This window comes from Jaculus jaculus, chromosome 11 (genome assembly GCF_020740685.1).
Source record: "Jaculus jaculus isolate mJacJac1 chromosome 11, mJacJac1.mat.Y.cur, whole genome shotgun sequence".
NCBI classification, from domain to species: Eukaryota; Metazoa; Chordata; class Mammalia; order Rodentia; family Dipodidae; genus Jaculus; species Jaculus jaculus.
Window position 1 is genome coordinate 18,160,184 of NC_059112.1, and position 16,753 is coordinate 18,176,936.

At 43.3% G+C, this 16,753-nt stretch overlaps 1 protein-coding gene across 1 annotated transcript in view; it reads left to right on the forward strand.

The window, feature by feature from the left end:
* Positions 1-16,753, forward strand: part of LOC101603302 (atrial natriuretic peptide-converting enzyme) — a 115,404-nt gene that overhangs the window by 12,308 nt on the left and 86,343 nt on the right. The window lies entirely within an intron of this gene.

Genomic DNA, 16,753 nt, shown 5'->3' on the forward strand with positions numbered 1-16,753 from the left:
GAACCTTTGGCTTTGTTGAAATGAGTGAAGCCCCAAAGTGAGGGATTTCTGCCAGGGGAGTGTTTTAGGCAGGGAGACCTCCCAGGAGTCTTCTGAATCAAGCCACATTTTATGAAGTGCTTGGGCCTCCTGTCTGCTTGTAAACTGCTTTGGAATGACTGCCACAAAACTTCCTATTGCGGAGTGCAGGGGGGATAGTTACTGAGAAAAATGGGCCATTTTCTTCAAAGCACTGAGAGTCGAGCAGTTTGGGGTTTATGATACCAGAAGTTTTAGAATTTTACCACAGCTGCTGAGGAGTTTCGTCTCACTTTGGGTGCCAGGGTGAGACATTCTAGCAGAGACTCATAAAGAGATTACCTTCTAATGAGATCCCCACTGAAAATCCATTTAGAGTCCACACACACACACACACACACACACACACCATATTATGTGCAAGTTACAATGGTAACAAATACACAAAGGGACACCCAAAAGAAAATTGGCAGAACCCCATGACTTATGAGGTTATTTATTATTATGAGGAACGTAAAGTGTCTACTCAGAAATCAATGCACAAAGAACGTGTTAGTGGTCTAGAATCACTGCTCTGTATTAATTGATATTTTTGTGCTGCTGTGTAAAATATAAGTTGGCATATTAAAATGTGATATTGTTTGAAAATAATACCAGAAACATACTACAATCATTTTCAAATTCTGTCACAACCTGGGACACTTGTTGAACATATATTGTGGGTTTTCTGCTGCAGTTTATGATGTAGTCTCCCCCTCTGGTGGCCTGTGTTAAGCAAGGTAGAGGCTTCACTACTGACTTTCTTCTCTTTGGTTATTTTGCTGAAACTTAAATCTGGAAACCATCTTCCGATGCCTTTTGTTCTATCTCATGACATCCAGGTCAGTCTATGTGTTGGTGTTTTGGTCAGGTTAGCACTCTGGGAAGCTTGACTGTTTTAATAAAAATCAATTGACCACGCCTGTGCCTTCCTCCTGTGGCCTTGTTTCAATCAGTTTTAACTATTAGGAGATCTGACCTGCTTTTTTTTCTTTTTCTTTTAATCTTTGTGAACTATTTTTTTTTTTTTTGGTTTATTTTGGCAAGAAGAGAGTTCTTAATTTTGGCCACAGTATTTCTCATTTTCTGTTCTACAAGGCTCTGGATTGGACGCAAAACTTTGAGTTCACTATTTCTGACCCCCCACTCTTCTAGGCTGAGTAGTTACATCAGGAAAAAGCAAAGAAGAACTTCACGACTCTCAGGGTCTCTCTGTTATGACACGGGGGTATAGTTTATCAAGACATGACCCATAAAGGCAGCATATTTGACTTCATATGTCTGTGAAACACTGTTACGCTAAAGTAACTATATATTAAAAAGATGGTTGGCAAGAAACAAGGAGCGAAAGATCTCGGATGCATCAGGATGGAAGAATACACAGGGGGAAAATGTGCAAAAGATATGGATGAGGAGATGTGAGCCTCGAAGCTTCCTTCTCCAGAGTCATAGCTGGCAGAAGTAGAATTGGGGATTTCGAGCGTGCTTGGGTGCAGAGACTCAAAGGGTGGGCGTGAGTCTCAGCATCTCTCTTCCATGGTGAGGGGTCTGGCTGCCACCTTGTGATACTGCTGGGAAACTCCACATGCCCTGCCTTTGGGCAAAGGGGCAAAATTGGACCTTTTCCAGGCACTCTCTGACTCTCATCTCTGCACTCATTACCCACAAGCCACCTGTCCTGTCATCTCTTGGGAAAGGTCATGGAGTGTTTTGAGGGGACACTAGTTACCAGGGCGCTGCAGTGAGAGTCTGTAGGGACAGAGTACAGTCTGACTTTCCATTATTTGCCCAGTGTCTCTCCTCCCTCTGGGGATTATGGAAACTATTCTCTACTTGACTCATCTTCACGTCAGATGACCGACCATGCATTGTGCAGTCCCATGTCTCTCTTGAAGCGTGTGCCTCTCCCAACCCCTCACCTCTTGTGCCCTGTGCTCTTCTGCCCTCCTGATCGGATGGCAATGTGTTGTTCACAGCAGCCTGGATATTACACTTGTTTACTCATATGAAGGAACACGTGAAGGCTGGAGAGATGGCTTAGCAGTTAAGATGCTTGCCAGCAAAGCCAAAGGACCCAGGTCCCATTCCCCAGTAACCACATGAAGCTGGGTACACAAGGTGGCACACATGTCTGGAGTTCGTTTGCAGTGGCTAGAGGTCCTGGTGTGCCCATTCTCTTGTAACAGGGTACTAGGGGTCCAGGAAAGTCCTTGAACCCCAAACCCTAGGTTCATTTCTAATTTTAATCAAAGAATTGAATAAAAAAGAAGACAGAAGGATAATTATTAAATTATTTATTGAAGGAAGTACAGAGCCAAGGAAAGGCACCCAATGTGGCTAGAGATCCCGCATGGAGGACCTGGGGAAAACCTCCGAAAGACCCGAGAAAAGTTCAAGGAACTTCTGCCATGTGGGGAGCTGGAGGGGATAAGGAGCCCATGTGGAGAGTAAGTGCTCAGGGGGCCTCCCCAGGCTCAACCTGGCTGGAAGTTCCCAGGTGGTCAGAGAGCCCGCCCTCCCCTTGCAAAGGGATTTATAACCTTATAGTGGGGGCTGTCTTCCAGCTCAGGTGAACCAGGGGGACAGCTGGCTGGTGAGGCTGGGGGCTGTCTCAGGAAGAGGCTAGCCCTGACACCAAGTTCCAGGGGCTGAACTTGACCAACCACAATGTTTAAACCCTATGAACGCCCTCCCTCCCAGGAGGGGACCAGGTTGTTTGTGGAAAAACAGGTCTAGAGAACTAGGCAAGAGATGAGAAGTCAGATGTCTTTTGATTTCTAGCAAGTGCAGACTTTCCTGTACTATTTTTTTTAACCTATACCTTCAGGGGTCCAGTCACCCTAACTGTACCCCCACACGCACCTTTATCTCTCTCAAATAAATAAATAAATAAATAACACATCATTGAAAAAAATAAAAGAACATGTGAGTCCCCGTGAAGATCAGGACGAAAACAAACAACAACCCCCAAAAAAGTTGTCCCCCTCTCCCTGCGCAACAGTTGCCCCCCCCACACACACACCATGCCCTTGGGTGCTGATTATAGAATCTTCTAGTCTTTGCAGATTGGCAGCTATGACTCTGGAAGACAAGTTAATTAAATTGCGCTTGTCTTTTCTTTTAGGAAAGATGGACTCCCCCCCCCCCCCGCCCTTGTTAGGTTTAGTCTGCCTGGCTTTGTTCCACAAAAGCCTCGCAACTGGGGGTACATCAGAGGATTTGTCTCTGTGCTGTGCAGGGCACACAGTAGTAGAAAGAATGCGACTCCCCTGAATGCAAATTGTTTCACAGGGCACAAGCGATTTAACAGCAAAAATCAACTTTTTTGGAACAAATGACTTCCTTTTCTATGAGCCAAAAAAAAACAACAACAAGGAACTAGATCCTAGATGTTGTTATGTTGGTTTCTGTGTATGCAGAAATCTTCCGACCCGTCTTCCCCACCTAACAAGCACCACGTACCCAGGAGTTTACAGCTTGGGGTTCTAGCTGCATGCAAGTTAAGCCTGTAAGCACCCTGCGTTTCTGACCCTTTGGAATGGCAATCTTTCAGAAGCGAATGGCACATTTTCTAGAATTAGTAAACAGGACACACTGGGCCTCACCCAGTTTGGTACCAGGCATCTTTGCTGCATTTATAACTTACTGTACTCAAAGACAGTCTCAAATTGGTGAAAAAGCAATACGGTTTAATTTAAATCAAGGATCACTGTTTATATATTTGTATATAAATATATACATATATATATGGTATATGTAAATGCATATACTACTTATAAACATCTTTATTGCAAGTTATTTCTTTTCTAGTCTTACCTTCGAGTAAGCATTGAGATGGACATTGGGGGTGCCTATGAACTTATTTCTCAGCTTTAACATTTTGTTCTTTGAATTATGACTGTGCTTAGTTAGAGTAGAAATTGATCATTTGGGGCTGGGTTAAACAGAATGGTCAGATTGCCAAAAGCAGTCAGGTTTTCCCAACTCTGCCTTGACCTAGCCAGTGAGTGCCGTTATGAGCTACTGCAAGTTAGCAGCGGTGTGTGGCTCGTGACAGGTGTTAGTACAGAGGAGCTTCGACCAAACTCTGACCTAAGCTGCAGGATTCTGGCATTCAATCACTGGCTGCTTTGTCTTAAAGATTAGGTCCAGCAGCACCTCTATCCCACTCTTGAGAGTGGCAAAGCTTTGCAATAGCCTAAGTTACATCAGCACCACAGAACAGATCAGAAGGTAGTGCGAGCCGGGGCTCATGGGACTGGAAGTGAACGTTTTAGTCATGAGGATAAGAATGCAATCTGTTTTTGAAAGACCATCTTCAAAGTTCTTTTTACAAAGGATGGTAAATACACGTTTATCCTATTCCTGGCTTTCAAGCAATGTAATAAACAATTTATTTTCATTTTTAAGTGGTCAACACAATCAATGTAGAAAGAACTGGGCGGGGGGGGGGGCATATTTGAGTACTGCAAAAGTAAATCTACAAACTGTTAATACACAGAAGGAAGTTTTTTTCCAGCATGTTTAAGCATGATCCTGGAACTGCTCTTCAAACTATCTCAGTCTGGTTTATGTTGCTATAACAGAATATCCAAGACTGCATCATTTAGAAAGAAAGAAGGTTGAGTTGGCTCATGGTTTTGGAGGCTGGGCTGTCTGTCCATGAGGGCCTCTTGCTACTTCAACTCATGGAGGAAAGTAGAAGGGCCAGCAGGCTTGAGTGAAAGAGCGAGAGAAGAGAGGCAGCCTTCTTCTACAACTACATATTCCTTAGGGGTCTAGTTCTGCAGAATCTTCATTAATCCCTTGTAATGACTGAATTTCTTCTTTTAACAAAAAATTAAAAATGTATTTGAGAGAGAAAAAGAGAGAGAGAGAGACTGAGAGAGAGAGCACACCAGGACCTATAGCCACTGCAAACAAACTCCAGCTGCATTCGCCACTTTGTGTGTCTGGCTTTACATGGGTACAAACCTAGGTCCTTTGGCTTTGCCAACAAGGACTCTACTTAACTGCTAAGCAAGCCATCTCTCCAGCCCCTGAATAACTGCTTCTAAAACATATTTTAGGGCTGGAGAGATGGCTTAGTGGTTAAGTGCTTGCCTGTGAAACCTAAGGACCCCAGTTGAGGCTCAATTCCCCAGGACCCACGTTAGCCAGATGCACAAGGGGCGCACGCGTCTGGAATTCGTTTGTAGTAGCTGGAGGCCCTGGTGCGCCCATTCTCTCTCTCTCTCTCTCTCTCTCTCTCTCTCTCTCTCTCTCTCTCTCTCTGCCTCTTTCTCTCTCTCTCTGTCACTCTCAAATAAATAAATACAAATAAAAATATTTTTATTTGTATTTATTTATTTGAGAGAATGCCAGAGGGATGGAGAGAAAGAGAGAGAGAGAGAATATTGGCATGCCAGGGCTTCCAGCCACTGCAGACGCCACATTGTGCATCTGGCTTATGTGGGTCTTGGGGAACCGAACTTAACTGTTAAGCCATCCCTCCAGCTTCCTGAGTAACTTCTTAAAAGGACCCCATCTTCCAGCACTTCCATGAGATGTCAACATGACTTTTGCAGGGAACAAACCAAAGCATGGATTATTTTTCTTTGCTTACATTTCTCCCAATTCTCTCCAAAGATGTGGCAACTGTTGCACATTTAGTGAAAGTCTGGAAAAGATGTTAATATGCATAACTTTTCAGACACTGCCATATGTATTTAAGAGATTGTTGTTTTCTTTCCAAATCATGCATGCTTCCTTTACTCCATATAGCTTTATATTTAGTCATTGAACTTTTATAAAAACCATGCTACATTTGTTTGAAATTTGCCAAAGGTAGATTACATATTGTTCCATTATTGTCACTTTATGGTCACAGTAAATAGCTGTAAAATGTCACTGCAAGCAGCCTTATGTTTAAGGAAAATCTCAGAAATATGTGGAAGATCTGTTAAATGTTAATTACTTAGTTTTTCAGAAGCTTGGTGTTTAGTTTCTAAGGAAAATTCAGAAGGTAGGTGAATGTCGGGTTTTTCACTCAAAACCCTGAATAAATAATTATCATTGGATTTAGAAATATTTGCTAGCATTTGAGAAGGAAGACTATAAGTAATTTGTGACAGGGTCTCATCTTCCTCAGGCTAGCCTTGAATTCACTGTGTAGGTGAGGATGACCTTGACTTCCTGACCTTTTGCGGCCACCACCCAAGTACTGGGATAATAAACCTGTACTGTAAATAAGTAGGTTTTGGACTTTCTGTTTCTGAGAACTTTTAAAATTATGTTATTGCAGCTCTTTGCCCGAAATGATAAATAACGGTCATGTGTACAGCTTACTTGCCAATGAGTTTTGAAAAATAAATGCTGGCTTCAGAGTTGTATTTCAGAAATAAAGATTGAGGGGGCATTCTAGTAAAACAATTTAATAAGGTAACCCTGGTTTGGAAAATTCCTTCTCTTTGACATTCTCTCTCACCTCTTTCCTCTTTTCTATTTTATTATTTGCAAGGGGAGAGAGAGAGAAAAAGAGAGAGAGAGAGAGAGAGAGAGAGAGAGAGAGAGAGAGAGAGAGAGGGAGAGAGGAGGAATATGAATGGGCATGCCAGGTCTTCTAGCCACTGCAAGTGAACTCCAGATGCATATGCCACTTTGTGCATCTGGCTTTAGAAGGGTACTGGGGAATTGAACCCAGGCCATCTGGCTTTGCAAGCAAGTGCCTTTAACCACTGAGCCACCTCTCCAGCCTCTCCTTTCTTTTTCTTTTTATTTATTTATTTACTTAGGGGGGCATGGAGAATGAGCACACCAGGGCCTCTAGCTGCTGCAAGTGAACTCCAGATGCATGCGCCACCTTGTGCATCTGGCTTTGCGTGGGTTCTGGGAAAGCAAACCTGGGCCGTTAGGCTTTGCAAGCAAGCACCCGTAACCACTGAGCAATCTTACCAAGCCCCCTTTCCTCCCTTCTGTTTTCTCTTTGTCTGCTTTTCTCTCACTTTCCCTCCCTCCTTCCCGCCTTCCCTTTCCCCCGGCCTCCTTCTCTCCCTCCCTCCCTCCTTCCATCCTCCTCCTCCTTCCTTCCTTTCTTAGAAGCTGGGTTGGATGAAGGGGTCTTTCGTAAGTGCCTCTTTGCTTCTGTCAGTCTCCACTCTCACAGCTCATCCTCCAGATTGTCGCCGTGTTTCCTGGCACCTTCCGCTCTGTCTAACTCGACTGGAAAAGTCCACCAACTCTATTTTATACAGCAATTTTACTTGAAACCGAGAATGATGACCCAGGATGGCTTTTTAAGTTCTATGTACATACTCCTTCCGCGAGAGCCACCAGTCACAGAAGCATTTCTGTGTTCTGACAATGAGGACTTTTCAGATAACTTCACAATGACTAATCTCTCCGCGGCAGGATAGATCTCTGTCACGCTGTCAGGCAGTCAGTAGGTGCCCTCAGCCCTGTGTGTAGGAATTTAAGTTGAGGGCCAGATGGGAAAGTTTCCACTGAATCAAAGCATACCTTCGTTTCGCGGTGGGAGGGGAGGGATGAATCAAGAGGTAACTCACGCATGAACACACTTAATTTGGGGGAATTGTTTTGGACTTTCTCCGAACATTTGTTTGACAGAGATGGTATCTTACTAAAGAAAAGAGATTGTGTAAAAGGCACCGAGATGTTCTTCAAAGAGCTGCATGTCATCTAGGGCGGGGCTTTTGTTTTTTGCAGCAAAGTGGGTGACACCCCAGCAAACAAGACGTCACCATGGTATTTCTCTTCATAAGCCAGCAAGCCCAGGCTCAGGTTCGCTGCTTTAAAGTACCCATATAAGGCGAGATGCGCAATGTGCATGCATATGGCTTGACAGAGATAATGGGGACATTCTACCTGGTACCATAAGCTCATCAGAAGTTCTCTGAGGAGGACTGGAGAGATGGCTTAGCAGTTAAGCACTTGCCTGTGAAGCTTAAGGACCCTGGTTCAAGGCTTGATTCCTCAGGACCCACATTAGCCAGATGCACAAGGGGGCGCACACATCTGGAGTTCATTTTCAGGGGCTGGAGGCCCTGGTGCGCCCATTCTCTCTCTCCCTCCCCCTCTGTCTCTTTCTTTCTCTATCTCTCTTTCTCACACAAATAAATAAAATAAAGTAAACCAAAATTTTAAAAAAAAGTTCTCTGAGGAACTGAAAACTAGACATCTGTTTTTAATTCTTTCAGGTACCAGGTAGGCCCTACTGAGCCTTACACCACCTCACAATGCCATGTCGCACAAGGGGCCCCTGAAAAACACACCTGAATATTTCTCTCTTTAAATTATTTTAATTTATTTGACAGAGAAAGAGGGAGAGAGAGAGAATGGGAGCGCTAGGGCCTCCAGCTACTGCAAATGAACAACTCCAGACACGTGCACCCCCTTGTGCATCTGGCTAACGTGGGTCCTAGGGAACCGAACCTGGGTCCTTAGGCTTTGCAGGCAAATGCCTTAACTGCTAAGCCATTCCTCCAGCCCCTGAATATTTGTTATCATGGCTTTGCATGTGGAAATGTGATGCAATTTGATTTTGATGACTAAAGTGACAGAATATTTCTTAGACTCTTGTATGAAATTTTAACCCATGCCCTCTGTGACTTTAAGCAGAGTCTTCCAGAGCTCCTTGTGGATTCGGGTGCCACTTCCTGTGCTTCCTACTCCTGGGAAGTAAGATGAGGAAGAGCAAGAACCATCCTATCCCCTTTCTGTTTTTCTCTCCTTCCTCAAAAGTTACTCATCCCATGCACAAGGGGGCGCATGCATCTGGAGTTCATTTGCAGTGGCTGGAGGCCCTGGCACGCCTATTCTTTCTCTCTCTCTCTCATTTCTCTGTCTGTCACTCTCAAATAAATAAATAGAAAAATAAACAAAAAATTTTTTAAGTTACTCATCCTATTCTCAATTATAATGAATAAATATATAATGAATGCTAATTGTAAAGCAAAGGTTACAAAATCAATAATTAAATTCAGATCTTAGTATTAATAGCCACCATAAAAGAATTAACTATGAGAAGGGCTTTTCAAGTTTGTTTTCGGCAGCAAAAGCCCTTCTCAATGAAAAGTTTGCTTCTAGTGTGTAAGCAGCGAGCAGAAATCTGACTGGCAAAATGGAGAAGGGGACACTCCATGATGTGGGTCCCTAAGTCCCTTTCCTCCATAGTCCAACATTTGTCTGAGCTCCCCAGTTCTGACCCAAGGAGGGGATGGAGCCTTAGGTATTACCACAGGCCACTGGGGAAGATTGTGGTGGAAAAAGGAACTTTTCTTGTCCTACCATCAGAGCAAATGCTCCTCAGAAGCCAGGCTGGTCTGCAGGCTTGATTAGGTATCTTACTCACACACAGAAGGTTTTAAAAAACAAAAAACAAACAAACAAAAATCTGGGGGCTGGAGAGATGGCTTAGTAGTTAAGGCAGTTAACTGCAAAGCCAAAGGACCTTGGTTCAATTCCCCAGGACCCACGTAAGCCAGTTGCACAAGGGGGCGCACACGTCTGGAGTTCCCTTGCAGTGGCTGAAGGCCCTGGTGCACCCATTCTCTCTCTCTCTCTCTCTCTCTCTCTCTCTCTCTCTCTCTGTCCCCCTCAAATAAATAACAAATAAATATTAAATATTTTGTCAGTTTATTCTTCTAGTAATGAAAAGACCAATACTATAAGATAGTCAATGTCTTTGAACATCAAGTAACAAATTATTTCATCTTGTAATTTGGACACCTCACACTCTTACTCTTATTCTTTTATTAAATATATAATTTGAGCCAGGCATGGTGGTGCATGCCTTTAATCCCAGCACTTGGGAGACAGAGGAAGGAGGATTACAGTGAGTTTGAGGCCACCCTGAGACTACATGGTGAATTCCAGGTCAGCCTGGACTAGAGTGAAACCCTGCCTCAATATACATATATAATTTGTTTCTGTGGTATGCCAGTTCCATAGCAGTCAGAGACACTGGCACGTTGCCTTCACTGAAGGAGGTTGCATTCCAGAAGGAAGGAGACACACTAAGTGAACACTTTATTCCAGTGTGACTTACGTGAGCTGTGAGGAAGCAGGCCTTCTGTTGTTGTTTCCGGTTGTTCATCAGCAGGCTGTGTTGTTCTGTTGGTCTTGGATGGCAGCACTATTAGAAGCGAAGGGCACAGTGCCCTTTGTTTAATAGATACCACAACTGGGCATCGTGGAGCTTGCCTGATTTTCAACTTGTCAGGATCTGGAAACACCCAGGAGACAAATCTCTGGGCATGTGTGTGAGAGAGATTTTAGATTTGGTTCATTGAGGTGGTAAGGCACATCGTAAACTATGGACAGCGCCGTCCGATGGGGGACTGGGTAAAAAAGAGGATATGAGGTGATCAGGAACGTCCGTCACCCTCCGCTTCCTGCTGTGGATTGAACGAAGCGAGCTGCCTGGGGGCTCTGCCTCCACGCCTGCCCCACCGTGATGGACTGAAATAAACCCTTCCACCCTTAAGATGCATCTTGTCAGGTTTTTTGTGTTGTTGTTGTTTTTCGAGGTAGGGTCTCACTCGGACTCAGGCTGACCTGGAATCCACTATGGAGTCTCAGGGTGGCCTCGAACTTACGGCGATCCTCCTACCTCTGCCTCCCGAGTGCTGGGATTAAAGGCGCGTGCCACCATGCCCAGCTTGTCAGGTATTATTTTTATTCTTAAAAAGTTTATTTATTTATTTGAGAGAGAGAGAAAGAGGCAGATAGAGAGATAAAGAGAATGGTACACCAGGGCCTCTAACAAACTCCAGATGCATATGTCATTGTCAGGTATTTGTTTGACAGCAATAAGGAAAGGAACCAATGCACCATCTTTCATGCCCAAAGACAGAATACTCTCCCCAAGAATTCTCGGAGCAGCTGCTGACAGAGAAAGAGCGCGGTTTCTCCTGAGCATCATAGGCCGTGTGCAGGATGAACCAGTGACAGGTCCTTTGCCAGTGAAGGGCAGGTGGGATGCGTTGTGTCCAGGGACGACTGCAGCCGAGAGCCTCAAGCTTTCCTTAACAAGGCTCAGAGACAGGGCAGTTGAGGGGCCCAATGCAGTCAGTGAGTGGCTAGTGAGTAATTGCTGAGCCAAACTCCAGAAGTCAATCACGAGAGGAGTGAGAACATTGCCTGTGTAAATGATGCAACAGACAGAGCCAAGGGAGGCTGGTGGCCGTTGACAATCTCCAGGTCATTTCAGCCTGTGAAATGTGCGATCAGCAGCCTGTCATTGGACCGTCTTCATGGGCGTCTGCTCTTCAGAATCCATGACAAGCTCAAGTCCAGGAGATACCTCTGGTATAGAAATCAGCATTTTGGGAACATAACTGGATACCGCTGTTCTTGCAGAAAGAATCACTGTTGCAGGTACACATGGAATTCCGCTTTGGTGGCGAACCGCCTTTTAGTTGAGGAAAAGTTTCTTCGATTAGATGATGATCAGCGAGTGCACGCGTTATTAAAGTGGAGACTTTTGTTTGCTCTTCTCCCCATACGGAGTAGATTCGTGAGGCACTCAGTCGGCATTTGTCCAGCTCGTTAATGAATTTTGCACTGGTCAGTTAGCCTTTGGTTTAAAAGTGAACTCCCTCCCCTTAGAATCCCAGATGATGCAGGAAATGGTGTCAAAGTGGCCTAGCGTGGCTTCTGCTTGGGGACCTCCCCATGTCATCTGAATGCTAACTCAAAAACCCTGCAGAAGACAGTTATTGTAAGACAGGAAAATTTATGGTCAAGGGTTCTTTACAGAAATCGTTAAGAGCTCTCATAGGATGTTTTCAAAAAAAAAAAAAAAAGAGCTGACAAGGAATGTCATTTCATCTGGATCCAATTCACCTGAAGGACAGACATCTGTCTTTTGTTTAGAGAGAAAAAGAAAGGCCAGTTTGAACTTTAACTCAAACCTGGTGCCCTTGAATTGGACTCATGCAAGCTGATGTCACCACTGACGGTGTGGCCGGAGCAGAGGGTGGGTACGGTGTGGAGGACTGGGTTGGATTCTGGGAAGATTTTCACCTCTTCCTAGCCATGTGGCTTTGGAGCCTCATTGTCCTAGCTTCCTGTCAATCTGGCTCTTCTAGCTGCAAAGTGTCACTTCTCCCAAGGGTTATCAGGATCTAAGGCCAGCCTGTCTACCTCACAGGGCTTGTAGAAATTCCAAATAAGATGTTTCTAGCACTCTGTTTGTTGAATATTTTTACACAAATAAGTTGCAAATTCTGAACCTAGTCTATACAAGTTATTCTAATTTTATAAAAGTAATGTCAATGGATGAAACTTTGAACTTCTTATACATTATTTTCTTTTTCAGCATTTCACTGATACATATTCACTGTACATGGTACTAGCTTACATAAGGACCTTTGCATGCAGGTGTACAATATGCTTTGAGCATATCCCTCACGCCTTCCTATCTGCCCTCTGCCCTTTTCTCTCCCCTTCTATTACAGTTAGTCCCTTTTTTGACCCTAAACATTTTTATTCCTGCTTTCATGTCATATACACACACATTCTTTTAGATGATTATGTAAAATCTAGGAACCACAAATGAGAAAAAAAAGTGTTGTTTTTTTTGAGACTGAGTTTGCTTAATATGAACCCTCAAAGAAAGAATAAAAATAAAGAAACAATATACAATGTCCTAAAACCAAGAACAACTCAACCTTCAGGTGTGGACCAACACAAAAGAAGTCGCTGTCTGCTGAACCGGCCAAGACAGGAGATGTGCTTAATCAAGACAATGTGCGTCGAGCTGCATTTTAAAATCTGATCCAGATTTGAGATGTTCATACACAAGGAGTTACTGAAGTCAGATCTATGGGATCTTAAAGATGGAAGCTGGATTTTAGAAGCTGTTTCATGTTGAAGTTTTAGCTCCATTTCCTGAGACACCATCAGGGCCGTAGGTGGGGAATGTAATAATTCCTGAGGCATCACAGCTGCTGAAATGTAGACATGTGGAAATTTTTTACTCTCCAATATGTATAATAGAGGACAAAAATCTCCCAGTAGGTGGGGGAGATAGGTCAGCAGTGAGCTTGCTTGTAGAACCTTTCAGACCAGGTTCAGTTCCCCAGTACCCATCTAAAGCCAGCCCCACAAAGTGGTGCATGTGTCTTGAGTTTGCAGTGGCAGGAGGCCCCGGCAACCCATTTTTTTCTCTCTTAATCTCTCCCTTTCTCTTTCTCTCTCTCTCTCTCCCTGTGTGTGTTCGTGTCTCTCTCTCTCTCTCTCTCTCTCTCTGCTTTGCAAATACATAAATGACTCTGTATTGACTCTGGAATTATGTGATATAATGGAAAACCATCTTTCTATTGTTGATAATTTGAACTTATCAAGTCGATTTGAACTTTGTTTTAAGAAAGTTAAAATACTTATTTTTCTTGAGCTTTGGGAAATAATTTCTTGATAACTATTTTTAGATTTGGGGTAATTTATTACTCCATTGGAAATCTATGTGGCTTTTCCCATCAAATATGAATTTGGAATTTCCTTACTGCTGACCACAGAGCTGAGTTTTAGGAATGCTATGGGAAATATGACAGACAGGCAGGCTGCACCACCTGGAGCGTTCAATCTGAATTCTGTGTTTGCGGTTCTAAGTTACAAAGGTCCACGTTTCTTCCTGATTGCCATGACTTAGGCCACAGGGGTCAACTGATCAAGCAGTGCACAGTTCAGGTGACGGTGGCCAGGTGACCAGGTGAGAGCTGACCAGCACACATGCAGACATTAGCAAAAGGGCGTCCAGTGGTTGTGGTAGTGGGGTTACAGAGATCCTCTGTGCTATTATTATTCTCAAACTAGGTCTTCTGGAAAAACAATTTCTGACTAAAATATCAATATCTAATCAGTATAAGAACATTTTTAAAAGAGATTATGAGATGACTAAAACAACATTGGTGGAGCCAGAAGATGGCTCAGCAGATAAAGAGGCCTTACCATGCAAGCATGAGGGCTTGTGAGGGCCTGAGTTCAATCTCCACCACAGACATAAAAAGTTGAGAATGGGGCTGGAGAGATGGCTTAGCGGTTAAGGCGCTTGCCTGTGAAGCCTAAGGACCCAGGTTCTACTCTCCAGATCCCAGGTAAGCCAGATGCACAAACGTGAGGCAGGTGCAAGATCGCAGATGCCCACCAGGTGGCGCAAGTGCCTGGTGTTCGAATGCAGCAGCTGAGTCCCTGGCATGACAATTCTCTCTCTTCTCTCTCTCTCTCTCTCTCAGATAAAAAGGAGTTGAGCATGGTCATGCACCTCTGTAACCCCAATCCTATGTGGGGTGGGACTTGGGAGGAGCAGGGAATCACTGGGATTTTCTGGTCAGCCAATCAAAGAAAAGCAGCTGCAAGTTCAGTGAAAGGAAACAGTGTGGAAAAGCAAAGGAAGAGAAGAATTAGCGTATTTCTGTGGTCTCTGCATGCCAGCGCACACACCTACCCACACACACAGAAGAGAGCGCTGGATGTACTTTTGTGATCTTTCCATGCTTGCATGTACACATCTACACACGCACACACAATGAAATAGAATAAGTTTAAAAAAGAACTATAAGGGGCTGGAGAGATGGCGTAGCGGTTAAGCGCTTGCCTGTGAAGCCTAAGGACCCCGGTTCAGTTTCCCAGGTCCCACGTTAGCCAGATGCACAAAGGGGCGCACGCGTCTGGAGTTTGTTTGCAGAGGCTGGCGCACCCATTCTCTCTCTCTCCCTCTACCTGTCTTTCTCTCTGTGTCTGTCGCTCTCAAATAAATAAATAAAATTTTAAAAAATATTTAAAAAAAAGAACTATAAGGGCTGGAGGGATAGCTTAGCAGTTAAGGCGTTTGCCTGTAAAGCCAATGGACCCAGGCTCAATTTCCCAGGACCCACGTTAGCCACATGCACAAGGGGGCACACATGTCTGGAGTTTGTTTGCAGTGGCTGAAGGCCCTGGCGTGCCCATTCTTTTTTCTCTCCCTCTCTGTCTCTTTCCCCCCCTCTTTCTCTTTCAAATAAATAAATAAATAAAAATTTTTAAAAAGAATTATAAGGAAATAAAATTTGCCTTTAGTTTTTTTTATTTATTTATTTTTATTTGTTTATTTATTTTTTTACCCAGGATTTTTACAACAGTCTTTGGTGGGCCTTGACCTATGACAATTGCCTTTTATTATTTCATATTTATTTATTTATCTATTAGATAGAGAAAGAGGGAGAGAGAGAGAGAGAGATTGGGCATGCCAAGACCTCCAGCCACTGCAAACGAACTCCAGACACATGCGCCCCCTTGTGCATCTGACTAACGTGGGTCCTGGGGAATCAAACCTGGGTCTTTTGGCTTTGTAGGCAAACACCTTAACTGCTAAGCCATCCCTCCAGCCCAACAATTACCTTTTAGAACCAATTGGAGTTAATCAGCTTAAAGTACCTTGAATTTTAATGCAGGATATTGAATATTTTCTACACTATACTTTTTCAGTGGCTATAACCCTATTCCTTACTCTAGAGGTACCACAGTTAAACAGCTCCTTTCTATCTTATAATTGTAGTTTTAAGAGTTAAACTTGTATGTGACATCTTTTATTTCCTTTGTATGAAGCCCAAGAAATAAGACTGTCGAGTCAAAGGTTATGCAATTTAAAAGACATTTGATGTGTCTGGACAAAGAATTAGGTCTGCTTTTACCTTCTTTGTTGAATGGACTTATCTACACACACAGATTGCATTAACATTCATCCATAAAATGTCTTGTTTTCTACCTTCAATTTCTAGTTTACTGTAATTTGCAAGCAATTGAATATTTGTTCAACTTTCAGGAGAAAAAAAGGCAAAAAAATACTAAATGTAACTATGGGTAAAAAAAAAAAAAAAAAAACAATGAAAATTTTATTAGTTAATGTTGCATCACATTTCTTATGCCAAAGCAGACTCTGACATTTTAACTGGCGTTTTTATTAAGACAAGTGCATGTATTTAAATACAGGGCCTGGGGTCACTGTGCCTGTGCTCCCCAAACATCAATTGTCCATTTGACCATTTTTCCTGTGACTTAATCTGCACTCCGCACAGTAGCATTTTAGGAGGGGATTCTTTTGTTTGTTTAGTTAGCAGCACTCCATTTTCATATTATTTTCAATTGTTGAGAAAAATACTCCCATTGGGCATTTTCTCCATAAACTTGAGCAGTTGCTGAGTCTCCTCTATTATTCTCTGAATATCTCCACTTTACAGTGAAAGCCCACTAGTAAATTTTGTCTTGGTTTTCTCAGGCAAGCACTTGGGGTCCTATTCCCAGCTCATAATATAATTAATGTTTTAAAGTAACAAAACAAACAAGCAAGCAAACAAACAAAAAAATAAAATAAAATAAAACCATGGTGACAAGCCGGGCGTGGTGGCGCACATCTTTAATCCCAGCACTCAGGAGGCAGAGGTAGGAGGATCGCTGTGCGTTTAAGGCCAAACTGGAACTGGAGTTTCCTAGGTCAGCCTGGGCTAGAACGAGACCCTACCTTGAACAAAAACCAAAACAAAAATCAAAAAATAATGATGACAAACCAAACTGAGGGTCTCTGGTAACATGTCTGTTGAATAGCAAAGGAAGGTTTTATGTTATTTATTTCTTCTAAATTTGAAAGAAAAGTTATTCTGACTTTGGTTTGTTGTTTTGCCCCCCCTCCCCACTTTATTTTCAGTGTACTGTGGAGGAG